Source organism: Giraffa tippelskirchi, chromosome 3 (genome assembly GCF_054371585.1).
Source record: "Giraffa tippelskirchi isolate mGirTip1 chromosome 3, T2T-mGirTip1v1.2.pri, whole genome shotgun sequence".
In the NCBI taxonomy this organism is placed as follows: Eukaryota; Metazoa; Chordata; class Mammalia; order Artiodactyla; family Giraffidae; genus Giraffa; species Giraffa tippelskirchi.
Window position 1 is genome coordinate 97,011,185 of NC_137277.1, and position 17,745 is coordinate 97,028,929.

Below are 17,745 nucleotides of genomic sequence, written 5' to 3' on the forward strand. Positions count from 1 at the left end.
TTTAGATTTAAAGACAAAACATTTTGAAACTAAGAGGATGAAAAGTATATTTACCATGCAGACAGTAACTTAAATTGTCTGACCACTTTGAAAATTGTTCTGGTATTGTTGGATTTTGGGGGGAGGGAGGGGTGGCAGCAGGCTACACGGAGACCTAGGCAGTGAAAGAACAGAGTCCTAACAACTGTACCTCTAGGGAATTCCCATTCTGGCATTTTTTTTCAAAAATGAAGTTAAAAAGTACAATTACCAGAGAATTCCTCAGTGGTCCAGTGGTTAGCACTCAGTGCTTTCACTTCTGTGGCCCAGGTTCAATCTCTGTTCAGGGAACTAAGATCCTGCAAGGTAAAAAAAAAAAAAAAAAATACAATTACCACTTGACCCAGCAGCTCCACTTTATATATTTACGAAAAGTAAATAAAAACATTTGTTCACACCAAGACTTAAACATAATAGTTCATAGCAGTTTTATTCATAATAGCCCCAAACTGGAAATAATCCCAATGTTTCCCAAGTGGTAAGTGGATAAAGTGTGTAATGTCCTTACAACACAATGATGTTCAGCAGTAAAGAGGAAACCACTTATATATGCAACAACATGGATGACTTTCAAAAACATCGTACTGATGAAAAAGAGACACAAAAGAGTACATATTGTAAAATACAATATTAATGAACTCTAAACAAATGGAATCAAATACATAGAGACAGAAAGCAGATCAGTGATTCTCTTGGGGGTTCAATGTGGAGTTAGGTGGGAGGATTGACTGCATGGGATGTGAAAGAACTTTTTGGGTTGTCAGAAATATTCTATCTCTTTATTGTGGTGGCTTATCAAAACTCATCAAACTGTACACTTACATACATTTTATTGTATATAGTTCATCCTACAATATAATTGATATAAAAGAGAAGAAAATCCTCAAATTTGTTATTTAGTCCTTTCCTTACTCATACCAAAGTATGACTTCTGTCTAAAATGTCCTTTCTTCCATCTCCCATCCCTATACTTTACCCCAGTGGTTGAAGTATGGTCAGTAAATAACAGTCACATTGCTTACCCTACAATTCTACTCTAGCATCCTTGTTTTACTTGTCTGCCTTGGCATCTAAATTTTAAGCTTCTTGAAAACAGGGGGTAGGCCCTAGCCATCATAGATACTTAAATATTAGAGTGATATTTATTCAAGTAGTTTGCTTGCTAAGAATACTCAAAAGGATCAGAAATATCTAAAATCTAATAGCCTCTCTTGAAATTATCAATTCTTTAAGGTTAAATAAACAACAAAATTTATAGAATTCAGGCCACGTATCTGATACAAATATTACATCTAATGCTTAAAGCATTCATTGTTTGGGTTAGTCCCAGTGTGGCTTTGGAGAACACTATATGCACAAAATTGTGAATTGTTTGATATGTTTCCTAAAATCATATATTGCAGAAGTTTACCTTATTAGATATATAATATACCTGTGTCAGAGAGAAACTTTTCCTGCTCATTTGGTATCTTCTGAATCTGATAGGTTTGTCAAATGAAAGAATAACTCTGGCTATTAGCATTACTACATACGTTCAAAATGCATGAACCTTATTATAAAAATTCCTTCCTTTTTGTAAAGAGCACTACATGCATATACATATAACTCCTTTTATATACAAAGTCTAACTATGTATCTGACAAGAAGTTGTAACAGTAGGTTTTCAGATAGCCTGAATTTACAATCATGAATATTAGAAAAGAGCTATTGCAAAATGAATTTTTAAGAAATGTTTGGAAAGATTTAATAAACATTGTTTTCTGTTCAAAATTCAAAATCAGTTTTAATTGTTATACCTAATTATAGTGGTTGAATTATACAGTTTTGAATATTATAAATAGATCTAGTAGAAGAAAAAGGAAAAATAGGAAAATATTTACTTTTTGAAGTACAGTAATTTAATGTATAAAGCCAATAGAATAATTGTTACTTCTGCCAGATGGTATTTTACATTTTGATAAAAAGATATATTCTTAATCATATATGTCAAGAAAAAGGGACCATATGTTGTTAAACACTTCCAATTTGTCATTTAATTTAAAAGGCACTACTGATATTGCCATAATTATTTTTTGTGATGTGGCCTAAGTATACTTGGTGTCAATAAAATTTAATTTTCTCAAGTAATTTCCTTATTGTTCTTTGAGCAAATAACTCAACAGAGATTGTTTTTTAGCACCTACAAAGAAAAGATGCCATAAAAAGGATAAATCAGAATTCAGAGTATGTATTCAAGTTACTACTGGGTAAAAAAGCATAACCTCTGTTTCCAAGAAGCCTCTAAAATGTAACTTACTGCATTCTAGCAAAGTAAGTAAAATACACAGGATAACTCAAATGATTCTAAATTGACATCCCTTAAGTTCAGAAACCCAATATATTGTTAAGATTTTTAAAAAGTGGGGAGGGATTCCTTCGGGGTCCAGTAGTTCAGACTTCACCCTTCCGCCGCTGGGGGCACAGGTTTGATTCCTTGGTCGGGAAACTGAGATCCAGCAAGCCCTGCACATTGCTGCATGTGTTAGTTGCTAAGTCGTGTCCAGTTCTTTGTGACCCCGTGGACTGTAGCCTGCCAGGCTCCTCTGTCCATGGGATACTCTGGGCAAGAATACTGGAGTGGGTAGCATTTCCTTCTGCAGGGGATCTTCCAAACCCGGAAACAAACCCAGGTCTCCTGCATTGCAAGCAGATTCTTTACCACATGAGTCACTAGGGAAGCCAGTGTAGCCAAAAAAAAAAGATTACAAAATAATAATTTGTATTACAAAGTATTTTAATCAATACAAAAGGGTTTCTGATGAAAGAAACTGTATGGAAGACACAGAAAATAACACTTCATCTATAATGGGTAAAGGAAATTGATACTAGATGAATATTAAAATAAAGGTTTTGTATAGATATTTTTCCTCTGCCTTTTGAAAAGGAAATTTGTTGGTCCTTTTTCCTCTGCCATTTTCCATCCAATTCTCCTTTTATTCTATAGGGCTTTATGTACTATTTTATTCTGGCTGAAAGTTTTAATTACCATGTACCTTCTGAAGACTTGCAAATTTCTATTGTCTGTTTTTCCAGGTTTTTCTTTGTTGTATTACGGGGACGACAGAGGATGAGATGGTTGGATGGCATCACCGACACAATGGACATGAGTTTGAGTAGGCTCCAGGAGTTGGTGATGGACAGGGAAGCCTGGCATGCTGCCAGGGGGTCCATGGGGCTGCAAAGAGTTGGACACGACTGAGCAACTGAAATGAACTGAACTGATTACTATATCACCATTTATCATTCTCCAGTTGATGGTCATTTGGATTGTTTCTAATTTTTTGTTTTTTGCTATTATGAACAACACTGCTATAAATATTCTCTATATATTCTCTATATTCCCTGGTCTATCTAACCAAGAGATTCTCAAGACTATATACCTACAAGTAAAATTGCTGGGTTCAAAGGCATGCATGTTGTCAATTTCAACTTGATAATGTCAAACTGTAATCCCATTTAACGTTCAAACTTTCTTGTTGCTCTACATCATCACTAGCATTTAATTTTGTTGGACTTCTTAATTTTTGCCAATCTAATGAAAGTACAATGATGTATCATTTTGCTTTAATTTACATGTTCCTGATTACTAATAAAGTTGAATATCTTTCAAGTGTTTGTTGACCATTTATACTTACTCTTTTCTGAAATGCCAAGTCATGACTTTGGCACATTCTTTACTATGGAGTTATTATTGTTTTGTATACTTTCAAACTCTTCATTTTCATTTCAGTAAAATGTAACCCTAAGAGGATACTTTGCATGAGAAAGGTCCTGTTGCTGGTTAGTAGCAGAATTAAAATTCATAGTAACCAGTGATTATTTTTTTAATTTGGTGGAAAAGCAACTGATATGCAATTAATGTCACTTCCTTCTATGTTATCATTTTATTTTTCTAAAGTGTTAACAGGTATAATTTTAGATGTCTGTGACACTTTAGAATGTATGTGACTACCTTCTTTCTAAAACAGGCAGATGCATGGGTTTAGCAGTCCACTGAGGTTGGAATGCTGCTCCAAGGAGACGACATTCAACAGGGAAATTTGAAAAGTCATAGATCTGTTCATAATATTGGCAAATAATAGAAGAAATTGGTGAACAACTATCTTGGATTCTTGGGGATAGAGTGAGGGAAGTCTATCATGTAATTAATTCTTCCAGATGAGTCTGGTCTTTCTACTCACTGTGATCTCTACTCATTGTGATTAATTGATTAAGAGGCAAAATCAAAATACAGTGTATTTCTCAGTGTTTTTCATGAATACCATGGGTGGTACACAAGATGATTTTGGACATCTGTGGACATCTTTTACATTAATGGATATATACTTATTTTGATGTATACTAGAAAAATATATAAAGAGCATATCAGACCTTTAATTTAATGACTATTATTGCTTAAGATAACAATTTCTTCTAAAAGCATCTATTTAAGGAAAAATATTAAGTAAACAATGACACAAATAAAAAGTGGATATGGGAAAAATTGTGAAAATGGCACAAATATAACCAAAATTTGGGAAACCTGGGACAATGATTATGATTATAGATAAATCTGGGTTGAGAAATTAACTCCATTACTTCCTATGTGTATGAATCTGGGAAGTTATTTACTTTCCTTGGCTGTACTGATTAGTATATGAGTTGCTTTAGCAAAAGACCATGGAGAAGGCAATGGCAACCCACTCCAGTACTCTTGCCTAGAAAATCCCATGGACAAAGGAGCCTGGTAGGCTGCAGTCCATGGGGTCTCTAAGAGTCAGACACAACTGAGAGACTTCACTTTCACTTTTCACTTTCATGCATTAAAGGAAATGGCAACCCACTCCAGTGTTCTTGCCTGGAGAATCCCAGGGACGGGGGAGCCTGGTGGGCTGCCATCTATGGGGAGTTGGACACAACTGAAGCAACTTAGCAGCAGCAGCAGCAACAAAGACCAAAATAGTAACGACTTAAACAAGTTATCCAAAATCGCTACAGATGGTGACTGCAGCCATGAAATTAAAAGACGCTTGCTCCTTGGAAGAAAATCTATGACCAATCTATACAGCATATTAAAAAGCAGAGACGTTACTTTGCCTATAAAGTTCCGTATACTCAAAGCTATGGTTTTTCCAGTAATCATGTATGGACATGAGTTGGATTGTAAAGAAAGCTGAGTGTCGAAGAATTGATGCTTTTGAACTGTGGTGTTGGAGAAGACTCTTAGGGTCCTCTGGACAGCAAGGAGATCAAAACAGTATCCTAAAGGAAATCAATCCTGAATAGTCATTGGAAGGACTGATGCTGAAGCTGAAGCTCCAAAACTTTGGCCACCTGATGTGAAGAACCAACTCATTGGGATCCCAGTGATGCTGGGAAAGATTGAAGGCAGGAGGAGAAGGGGATGACAGAGGATGAGATGGTTGGATGGCATCAGTGACTCAATGGACATGAGTTTGAGCAACCTCTGGGAGATAGTGAAAGACAGGGAAGCCTGTCATGGTGCAGTCCATGGTGCCCCAAAGAGTAGGACACGACTGAGCAACTGAATGACAACAAAACAGGTTATCACATTTCTTTCTATCTCACCTGAAGATCACAGTAGTGAGGGGGTCAGAGTGGCACTGCTCCATGAGGTTCTCAGAAGCCTGGGGTCCGTCTCCCAGCTGTGCCATCATCCTCTCATATTATGGCATGTGGGAAAGGGAAAGAGGAATCAGGGGCAAGCAACTTTTAGTTAAGAGCTTGAACCAGAACTTACACATAATCACTTTTGTTTACACTCTAATGGCTAACTGCTAGAGAGACTGTCATCTCTAGTGAGAAGGAAGAAGACAATGGACATCAAGCATCAAAGGACAATGAGGGGAAGTCCCCAGTGGTCCAGTGGTTAGGACTCTGTGCTTTCATTGTTGAGGGCCTGGGTTCAATTCCTAGTTGGGGAACTAAGATTCCAGAAGCACATGGTGCAGCCAAAACAAAAAGACAATGAACCCTGAGAGATGGAAAACAAGTGAGCAGAGTGCTCTAGTTCTTCCAGTTGTCCCAGTTTACTGCCTGGGGAAAATGTCCAAACCTCAACACAGGAAGAAAAGAACTCAGGTGAACCCAGAGGCCTACCAGAATTGAAGAGACAGAGGTGGGAGTCTGGGGAAGCCAGGCTCCTAGAGTTCATCAGGCAGAGAACTAGAGAGGAGAGAGATACACAGGGAGAATGCCAGAGATCTACAGAGTGACCACCTTGAATATTCAGTTGATTGGTAATCAGTGCATGCATGTGGCTGGGGAAAGAACCATGTGAAAGAATTAGAGGGTAGAGTGGTTCATAAGGGCCGGGAATAATAATAATAATAAATGCTAGCCTTAGGAAAAAACCTTATAATTAAAACAGCATCAGTAAGAGCACCAAGAATGGTATGTTTCAATAATGGGGAATAACTAGCCATACGTGAAAAGCAGGTTTGGTCCTACTTAAAAGCTTAAAAGCAGACCCCAAAGGATCAAAATATTTCTAAGTAACGGAATCAGATTTAATGCTGGGTTATCACGGAGAAGGCAATGGCACCCCACTCCAGTACTCTTGCCTGGAAAACCCCATGGACGGAGGAGCCTGGTAGGCTACAGTCCATGGGGTCGCTAAGAGTCGAACACGACTGAGCGACTTCACTTTCACTTTTCCCTTTCATGCACTGGAGAAGGAAATGGCAACCCACTCCAGTATTCTTGCCTGCAGAATCCCAGGGAGGGGGGAGCCTGGTGGGCTGCCATCTATGGGATCGCACAGAGTCGGACATGACTGAAGCGACTTAGCAGCAGCAGCTGGGTTATCAATTCTCCCCAAGCTGATTCTTAAATTCATATGGAAATGTGAAGGACTTAAAATAACCAAATCAACTGTGGAATAAAAAGAAAATGAAGGTAAATTATTTATGCTACCTGACTCCAAGACTTATTACATAACTACAATAATCCAGACTGTGGTATCTGACAGTTCTAGAATCAAATATTGGTTCCATCTTTTACTTACCTTGGGCAAGTCACCTAATCTCTATAAGCTTGAGTCTCCTTCTCTATAAAATCAAAATAATATTAACAACCTGGTAGGATTATGTGACTAAATAAAATAGTGCATATGATGCACTTAGCACAGTACTGGGCCTATAAAAATAATATCAGCTTTTACTATCACTCAACCCCAAGCTTTATAAGACAGGGACTATATCTGTGTTGATTATCACTGTATCCTTTAGGGCCTTAGAAGCAAATTGAGGTTCAACTATCTCAGGCAAAGAGTTAACAAGAAAATAATTGACCATGTACTTAAAAGTCCAACATCATTACTTTTCAAGTGATGAGCATGAAATTTAGAAAATCCAAGTTTCAAGCCCAAGGGCTTCCCAGGTGGCACCAGTGGTAAAGAACTCACCGGCCAATGCAGGAGACGTAAGAGACAGGGGTTTGATCCCTGGGTTGCGAAGATCCCCTGGAGGAGAGATGGCAACCGATTCCACTATTCTTTCCTGGAGAAACCCATGTACAGAGGAGCCTGTGGGCTACAGTCCATAGGGTTGTAAAGAGTTGGACATGACTAAAGCGACTTAGTATACAGCACACAAGTTTCAACCCCAGGTCAATCTTTTCTAATGATTCACACCTTCTCTCTTCTCAAATACTTTGGCTGTAGAATACCTTAATACTTATTTACATATTTACATAGGACTTTAAAAGCAGATGTGTAACATTTTGTCTAGGATGGTACTTAGAATTCGGAGAAGGCAATGGCACCCCACTCCAGTATTCTTGCCTGGAGAATCCCAGGGATGGCAGAGCCCGGTGGGCTGCCATCTGTGGGTTCGCACAGAGTCGGACACAGCTGAAGCAACTTAGCAGCAGCAGCAGCAGCAGTACTTAGAATTAAGCATATTCAGCTTGAAAAATATAGATAACCAAAGAGTATGGTATGATAGGTAGAATTATCCAATAGTTTAAACTTCACTTCTAATAATCCCAAATTCAAAGAATAGATAGTATTAATTATAAGAAAAAGCTCTCATTTCAGAATAGTATATTTAGAATAGCCATGGTGGCCTATAAGCTGAATATACAAATGTAAGCAAATGATATATGATATTGAGTCATTTTGCACAGATTTTTGTCTATAAGAATTTCAAATTTAAATATCTAGTGACCACTATTTCACATATTCAGAGTCTACCCGTTTCACTTTGTAGCAGAAAAACAAACAAAAAAAATCAAATCCTGCTTATCATACTCTAAATCTCAACACAAATGCCCCCAGGCAAATCCTTAAAGTCACTACCCAATCCATCTGACTCTCTTTTAATGGTTTTACATACTCCTGAGTAGATTTTTAAGATCTCTTCATTGTTTTTTGCTTCAAAATATGCATGTTTCGTTATTAACTTTGCATAAATATTCCCAAATTTTTACTTTCTTCAGTGAGTTGAAACTGTCATGTAATGTAATTCTGCTAGCATACACAGGAAAAATGACTGTGGTATTCCACAGTTAAAAGCTGACTTCATCACACATGATGGCTGATAAAGAATACATTTAATTTTAATCCTAAAAATTTATTTTCCATTTTGGTGCATGACTAATCTTCATCATATTTTCTCTCCTCACCACCCCCCACCCCAAAGCTGCTTGCCCCTTTCCATACAGTGTAACGGTATAATGCTTCTGGCCATTTTCATAGGCACATTCAATGCTTTTAGGATATATATCTCCTCCTTACCACTACCTACAGTTACAAAGTTCACCAAAATCTCCATCTTTCTCATATGTATACTTCTTAACCTCCCCCTCTCCATTCTTGTTCACGAAAGCATATGCAAGGAAGTAATTTCTTCCTATTTTTGCCATTGACTGGCCCCTTTTAGAATCCTATATCTAGCTTTTATCACATTTTAAGAAAAAGAACAAACAACAATAGCAATTGTTTTAATAATAGAAAGCATGAATAAAGATGAGAGTAATTTGGGAGTTTTAACCTAGAAAATAAAACTAACAGGTGAATTCAATTGAATGTTATTTTGAGAAAAATACTGAATGTTCTATATTCCACATAATATATAGCATGACAGTTTTGAAGAGCTTCATTAGCTATAATCAAAGAAGGCTTTATCATTGGCAAGGATAGTATCAAATATTTCAGTTCTTGAGAGCTTTAAAATAAGAGGCACAGGGAGATACCCAATTTTTTGACTGATAATGTCCTATCTTCCATTTACTTCTTTGGGAGTTTATAAGTGAAGGAAACTAAAGTATCTCTCCTAAAATTGTTAGAGTAGAGAGTGCCCAAAAAAAAGTAGAAGAGTGAAGACCTAATAGCTCAGTGTCTCTAGATTATGGCTTCTTTTTATATTTTAATTTTAAGTGATCACTTGGAGACTCTATCTATGTGTATTCTCACTTAAGGCAATTGGCTGTATCAGATCACTACTAAAAACCCAACTGCTTTTCTACCGCAGGATTCAAAGAAATAAAATACTGTCATTTATTATTTGTTTCAACATGCACAATATTGTTTGTATAAAATCCATTCTCTTCTTAAGAATTAGAAAAAAAATTTTTTTATTAATTTTATAAAATCCAGAAACTTACACTTGGCTCCTGTTTTAAGAGAAAAATATTAGTGAACCATTGGTTAGGACTTATATTTCTGAACCTTTTATAAAATAAATTTGATCCACTTAGAAATAAGAAAATTAAATAAAAAATGTATTAAATATCAGAAAATACTGCTCCATTTAAACTTCAAAAGCTTACTTAGCCTCTAATGAGGTAGCTTGAACAAGATTATCTTTGTTGGATGATATTAATTGAATCTATAAAGAGTCCTATTATTAGAGTATAATTATTTTTGTAATGAATTTATTTGATTTGTAGATTAGTTCACTATAAACCCTGTTAATCTTTTTTTCCTAGCATTTTATGATAGCTTTGTATAACTATTGTGTATTTAATAAATTAAGCAATAACCTTAATGCTTTAAAATGTTAGTGTAAATAAATGAATTCCAAACAATTTGGGAGAAAATAAACTAATTTGTGAAGAGGATTTGATGTTCATGAATGACAAGAGTTCTCTGTAGGTAGATGGTAACATTTGCAATAAATCTCAGCCATTTAGTACAATGTTCAAAGTACAAATAATTTGATTAAGAATTAAATAAACACAGATTACTTGTGCCTACTGAGAAAGAATTTTTTATTTCACATTTCAAAACATGATTGGACCATCAATATTACACGAGCAACTGAATTATTAATCATTTTGATAAAAAATCTTAAATTAATATTACATGCAATGCAACATCAAATCATGTATGTACACATATATATAAATGCTAATTTATGTATGTTTATAAGAAGTAACTTTATGAGACTAACATGTTAAAAAGGCTTGCTAGAGTTGTGATACCAACCATGGTATCTGTGCTATGCAATTGCCTTGAAGGTATCATCTTCTTTATAATAAGATACTTTGGACATTTGGCATTATGCCAAATTTCATTAGGCTGGGTGTTGCTAATGAATTTTTAACTGTTTGGAAGAATTTTTAAATAACTCTAAAAGAAACACACCCATTGTATGTTTCTTTGCAAAGTCTATTCCATTCTTCCTAACCTACATATTTTTAGACAGTGCTATTAAGTAATTAAATAATCAATAATGGGACACATGAAAAAGATTCAAAGCTATTAAGGGTTAAGCAAACTGAAAAAAATCAATAGGCTATTTTATTACTGAAAAAGAGGCTTTATTTTAATGGCAATATAGTGTTTCTTTAATCTTAACAAAGGGATAATAAAAAGAAACAAAACAAACGACAAAACAGCACAAGCCTGGAGCAGATTGTGGCTCTGTGACTTTAACTGCTCTGGGCCTTAGTGTGCACAACTGGAGAGTGTTTCTCAACTTCTTCCTCTTCTTTATCTTATTCTAGTACAAGAACATTTTGTCAGCTAGAACCTTACTTGGAGCGTCAGTACATAGACTAATGCCGAACTGCTCTATCGATGTGGTGGGTGAGAAAACCTGGCGCCCTCTGTAAATTTGTTTGTTACTTTTCACTGCATAAAACTTTCAAAGAAAGCTTGCTGATTTTGCTTTTGCTTCTGGGTTGCATATACTCAACCCAGAAAGAAAAGGATTTCACCGCATAAAGAAATTTAAACAATCATTCTTCCTTCTTCAAACACTTTTACATTTAAACTGTTGATCAATCTGGATTTCATTTTTGTGTAAGGAGTAAAGTAGGTCCCTAAATTCTCACTTCTTTCAAGATTACTACCTAACTGTTCTTCACTTTATTAAGTAATTTGTCTTTATCTTACTGATTTGAAATGTCACACTTCTGTAATAAGTTCTCACATATCATCAAATCTATTGGCTTCCCTGGTGGCTCAGTCGGTAAAGAATCTACTTGTAACGCAGGAGACGTGGGTTTGATCCCTTTGTGAGGAAGATCAGGGAAGATCCCCTGGAGAAGTAAATGACAACCCACTCTAGTATTCTTGCCTGGAAAATCATGGACAGAGGAACCTGGCAGGCTACAATTCATGGGGTCACAAAGAGTCTGACACGACTTAGCGACTAAACCACCACCGTTTCTATTTTCTAGTACTTTAGTTTTAGAGATGATTCTATCTCCACCAACTGCCAAGAGCAAATGCTTTATTTTTTTCTAAACTATGAAGATTTTCAGTTTCACATACTAATTGTTAACATTTTGTATATCTTTTCATGCCACATTTACTATTGTTTATTGCTACCTGTATAAAATATGCTGATATCTATTGCAATTGTCAAATAAAGACATATATATATATAATGTTAGCATTAGCGGTTAGCAGCATGAATTCTAGAGACAGAATGTGGACAATTATGCTACTTGTTAAATAGGGTTGTTATGAGGATAAAATGGCTTAATATTTGTAAAGCATTTAGTAAACATTATGCTATTATTATAGTTATTGCATATGACCTATAAATCAATTGACTTTGTATATGATATCTGATCTTTTTCATTTGCTACTCTTAAATTTTAACATGACAGTTTAACTTATCAATGTCTACATTTAGTCTTTTCCAACACTACATCTCTAACTCTCTGATTCTCTGACACCATCTGAGTGTCCTACAATTCAGTACTATTCTGATACTAACTACCCTAACTACCCAGAGTTAGTGTTGGACTTCACAAGTTTAAGGACTTAGTCTCCTAACACTGCTCTCACTCAAACATCAGGCCTAAGTACCAAGTCCCTGGTACCAGACAGTCCACATCTAACTTGGCTACAAATTCCAAATTCTCTCTCCAAGTTTTGATAATTTGCTAGAATGACTCATAGGACTCAAGAAAATGCTATGCTTATAATTCCAGTTGATTATGAAAGACACAGAGGAATAGGCAGATGGAAAAGTACATAAGGTGGTGAGGGCACAGAGCTTCCTTGTCCTCTCCAGGTATGCCACCCTCCCACCAACTTGATCTGTTCATCAATCTGGAAGCTCTCTAAATTTCATTGTTAAGGAGTTTTAAAGAGTTCAATATCCAGCCCCTCTCCCCCCACTGGAAGTCAGTGGGTGGGGGTGCAATTTCCTACCCTCTAATCGCTTGGTCTTTCTGGTGACCAGGCCCATCCTGAGGCTACCTAGGGACCTTTTTCTAAGTTATCTCATTAGCATAAACTTAAGTGTGATATAAAGGGGCTTATTGTGAATGACAAAGGTCACTCCTAGCACTCAGAAAGTTAAAATGGAACCCTGTGCCGGGAACCACAGACAAAAGCCAAAGATATTGCTTATTATGGGGCTTCCCAGGTGGCTTAGTGATAAAGAATCTGCTGCCAGTGCAGGAGACACAGGAGATGCGGGTTTGATCCCTGGGTTGAGAAGATCCCCTGGAGGAGGAAATGGCAACCCACTCCAGTATTCTTGCCTGGGAAATCCCATGGACAGAGGAGCCTGATGGGCTACAGTTCATGGGGTTGCAAAAAGTCAAACAGGACTTAGTGACTGTGCATGCACATATTGCTTATTATACCACAATAGTAGGTATTCTATGTCCTTTTTCCTTCCTGAGCTCACACAGGACTAAAGTTCCCAGCCCCTTAGGAGTTGGCCAGGGAGATCTGATACTTCAAGTCAATCAACTGTGAGAAGAAGTGATGTGTTTTTCTTCTCGGCTGAGGCAGTAAAAAGCCACTGTGCAATTTTCCAGTTCCCTTTCCCCCTGCAGCAGCAAATGTGGATGTCTTGTGGTAAGACACTGAAGCCAGAAAATCAAAGAAGATGAGATTGCTAAGTGACACATGAATGATAGCTGCCTTGAAGAATTACATCGATGATAGTGACCTTTGAGTGACAGAGAAATAATCTTCTCTGTGTTAAACCACTAAGATTTTAGTTCTTGTTTGTTACCACAACATAAACATAGCCTCTTCTGCCTAGTCTCTCTCTTTTTAGTGTATATTCCTTTTCTATAATCTTCTTCCTGGGACTGTGACTGGAAGCCTTATATCAGAATTCCAGCAGGAAACAGAAACACATTCAAAAGATATCATTGAAAGATAGTTTAATCAAAGATCTGGGCAAATTTAAAGGAATTCAATTGAAGTACCTGCCAACATGAAGGTGTTACTCTCCCTAGACTTGAGGGGCAAATGGAGGTAGTAGTAACCAAAGCTGAAATGAGAGTGTTGCTATGGGGGATGGGCCACCTGACAGGAGCTCTGGCCTTAGTATAATTCAGACAGTCTCAAGCTAAGACCAGCTTCCAGATGATTTGGTCTTTAGGAACCAGTCTCCTAGGGCAGAGAGCAGGGTGAAGAGGATGAACAGCAGAAAATATTCAGCACACTTCATCAAGTCATTCCAAATCTTGCTGTAGAATACTGAATTAACAAATGATATCTAAGGAGGATATCATGAAACTACATGGCCAAACTACCTCTTGACAATCACCCTGGAAATCATTAGGATCGAGAAAAATGCACTGACATTAGGGACCATCCTGGAATATGGTTCTTTGGTTCTTCAACCAAAAGAACTATGCACACTTTCCCTGTGATTAGTGCATGAGAATTTGAAAATTAACACTTCAGAAATAAAAACATCGAACGGATATACTTATCAATAAACTGAGTAAAATTCAAAATAATTTTGGATACCCAGCAAATGTTCTACCCTAGTTGATTACGTGTTCTTTCAGTGCAGGAACCTAATCTTATCAGTCTTTACAACTCTAATATCGAGTACAATTTTCCCTATTGCCTATCTTATTGATATAAAATAAATCTTTAAGAGAGAATTCCTTGCATGATTCTAATCACATTCTTGTGTTATTTCTTTTTACTTTCCACATTGACCTCTACATTTGCATGGATCTCTACATCATTAATACAACATGTTAACTTTCAATTTTATGCTCCTATTTTATATGCATTTTTGCTACTTCTTTTGTCATTTTATACTATCACTCTGTTCCAGATCTTACTCAAAACATCTTAAATCTTCCTTTGTCTAATCATACCCCATCTAAAACATTCCGCTTCAGTACTTGTTCAGTTTTCACAGTAACTATTCTTGATTATCTGTATTAAAGATTAAAAGAATTAAAGGAACAAAATATCTACCATCACCCGGCAATGTTACATATGGTTTCATACAATTGACATTATTAATTCTTTATATAAGAAAACATTATATTTATGTTTGAACATACCAGTGGAAGAAAAGTAATGAGCACATATAATAAACTTTTAATAGAGATGATTTCTCTTGAGCTGGTACAAAGCACCAGAATAAGCAAATATGCTATTTCTTGAGCTTTGTTTATTCAGTGGTTATATGTTTTGAATGTCATTTAAATTAATTTTCCTACTAAATGTTTTCTTTTGTAATTAATTTCTTGTCATGTCAGCTATAGTTTGTTAGATTATAAATAGAGACTATATATTTTTTCAATCACAGTCATTCCCCAGAACCTAGTTATGTAGAATACCTACTTAGTAAACATTTACTGGTTAATTATAAATAATCAGAAAGTCCAATTTTCCTTACAATGGGCTAATTTTTTGAATATATAGTGATGTAACCACTTTCATCAGAGAAAAGAGAATCCCACTACATATTAATAATTTTTAAAATGAGCTCTGATCATAAGAAGACTATTCTTCATAAAATGTGTGTATACAGTAAGTATCTATAACAATATTCAAAAACTTTTTTCTTAAATTCTATTTGTATTGATTTTCCATTTTATATCACCCATATCTTTACTATATATGCTGATATTACCTTCATCATTTTCAACCTCTTCCTCGCTCTTTGATGTTCATTAATATAAATTATTTTGAAATTCAGTAAATAATCTCTACAATTTAAAATGACGTTTTTTTAAGCCTTTAACAAAACCTTTAAATGTAGTCAGTTTCATATTGTTCTTACCCAATGAGAAAACAATTACCCCCAAACTACTACCTTTTGCCACTAGATGGCGCCTATGTCTAAGTAACAATGTCTATTCTTTAAGTTAAACTATTTGGAAAAAACCCTGACTTCCTTTGAGGTAAATCCCATAAGTGAATTTTCAGGTTTGGTGAAATTTATCTCTTTAAGATTTAGAGAAAAGTTCATTTTAAACAATCCAGATTAAGATCTTTCTAAAATGGGCTTTCAATCATGTCTATTGAGTTGGTGATGCCATCCAGTCATCTCATCCTCTGTTGTCCCCTTCTCTTGCCTTTGGTCTTTCCCAGCATCAGGGTCTTTTCCAATGAGTCGGCTCTTTGCATCAGGTGGCCAAAGTATTGGAACTTCAGCTTCAGCATCAGTGCTTCCAATGAATACTCAGGGTTGATTTCCTTTAGAACTGACTGGTTTGATCTCCTTACTGTCCAAGGAACTCTCAAGAGTCTTCTCCAACACCACAGTTCAAAGGCATCGATTTTTCAGTGCCCAGCCTTTTTAATTGTCCAGATCTCACATCTGTACATACTACTGGAAAAAACCATAGCTTTGACTATACGGACATTGGTAGGCAAAGTAATGTCTCTGCTTTTTAATACACTGTCTAGGTTTGTCATCGTTTTTCTTCCAAGGAGCCAACATCTTTTCATTTCACTGAGAAATGCTGTGAGCAGGATTCTAACCTGGGCAGGGAGACCCCGTTGGATTTCGAGTCCAATGCTTTGACCACCCAGACATCACAGCTCTATTTCCAGATACCACTTCTTAAAAGTAACTGCTAGCAGCAAATGCTTCCTTTCCCCCAATTTTGTTTTAAAATACGGCTACTTCTAATGTTAAATAATCAAATAAAGCAGGCAGAATTATTCAGTTCAGTTCAGTTCAGTTCAGTCGCTCAGTTGTGTCCGACTCTTTGCGACCCCATGAATTGCAGCACGCCAGGCCTCTCTGTCCATCACCAACTCCCTGAGTCTACGCAAACCCATGTCCATCGAGTTGGTGATGCCATCCAACCATCTCATCCTCTGTCGTCCCCTTCTCCTCCCGCCCCCAATCCTACCCAGCATTAGGGTCTTTCCCAATGAGTCAACCCTTCGCATGAGGTGCCCAAAGTATTGGAGTTTCAGCTTCAACATCAGACCTTCCAATGAACACCCAGGACTGATCTCTTTTAGGATGGATTGATTGGATCTCCTTGCAGTCCAAGGGACTCTCACGAGTCTTCTCCAACACCACAGTTCAAAAGCATCAATTCTTCGGCGCTCAGCTTTCTTCACTGTCCAACTCTCACATCCATACATGACTACTGGAGAAACCACAGCCTTGACTAGACGTACTTTTGTTGGCAAAGGAATGTCTCTGCTTTTAAATATGCTATCTAGGTTGGCCATAACCTTCCTTCCAAGGAGTAAGCGTCTTTTAATTTCATGGCTGCAATCACCATCAGCAGTGATTTTGGAGCCACCAAAAATAAAGTCTGACACTGTTTCCACTGTTTCCCCATCTATTTCCCATGAAGTAATGGGACCAGATGCCATGATCTTAGTTTTCTGAACGTTGAGCTTTAAGCCAACTTTTTCACTCTCCTCTTTCACTTTCATCAAGAGGCTCTTTAGTTCTTCTTCACTTTCTGCCATAAGGGTGGTGTCATCCGCATATCTGAGGTTATTGATATTTCTCCCGGCTATCTTGATTCCAGCTTGTGTTTCTTCCAGCCCAGCGTTTCTCATGATGTACTCTGCATATAAGTTAAATAAGCAGGGTGACAATATACAGCCTTGACGTACTCCTTTTCCTATTTGGAACCAGTCTGTTGTTCCATGTCCAGTTCTAACGGTTGCTTCCTGACCTGCATACAGGTTTCTCAAGAGACAGGTCAGATGGTCTGGTATTCCCATCTCTTTCAGAATTTTCCACAGTTTCTTGTGATCCACACAGTCAAAGGCTTTGGCATAGTCAATAAAGCAGAAATAGATGTTTTTCTGGAACTCTCTTGCTTTTTCGATGATCCAGCAGAATTATTAGAACTGGGTCAAATCTTATTGATGAATTGCATAGACCTTTGCACGTTTTATAGCATTTATTTTGAATACTTTATGACATTTGAGTACTAGAGTATTTTAATAATTGAAACAGCTTCAGTTGAGTTAAGTTCAGTCACTCAGCCGTGTCCGACTCTTTGCAACCC

General features: G+C 36.7%; 2 non-coding genes across 2 annotated transcripts; one reads left to right on the top strand and one right to left on the bottom strand.

Moving 5' to 3' along the window:
* Positions 1 to 5,929: 5,929 nt before the first annotated feature.
* Positions 5,930 to 6,002, top strand: TRNAE-UUC (transfer RNA glutamic acid (anticodon UUC)). Its single transcript has one exon. It is a non-coding gene; the product is annotated as a tRNA-Glu (tRNA).
* A 10,217-nt stretch (positions 6,003 to 16,219) lies between these two features.
* TRNAS-CGA (transfer RNA serine (anticodon CGA)) lies at positions 16,220 to 16,301 on the bottom strand. Its single transcript has one exon. It is a non-coding gene; the product is annotated as a tRNA-Ser (tRNA).
* Positions 16,302 to 17,745: the final 1,444 nt, after the last annotated feature.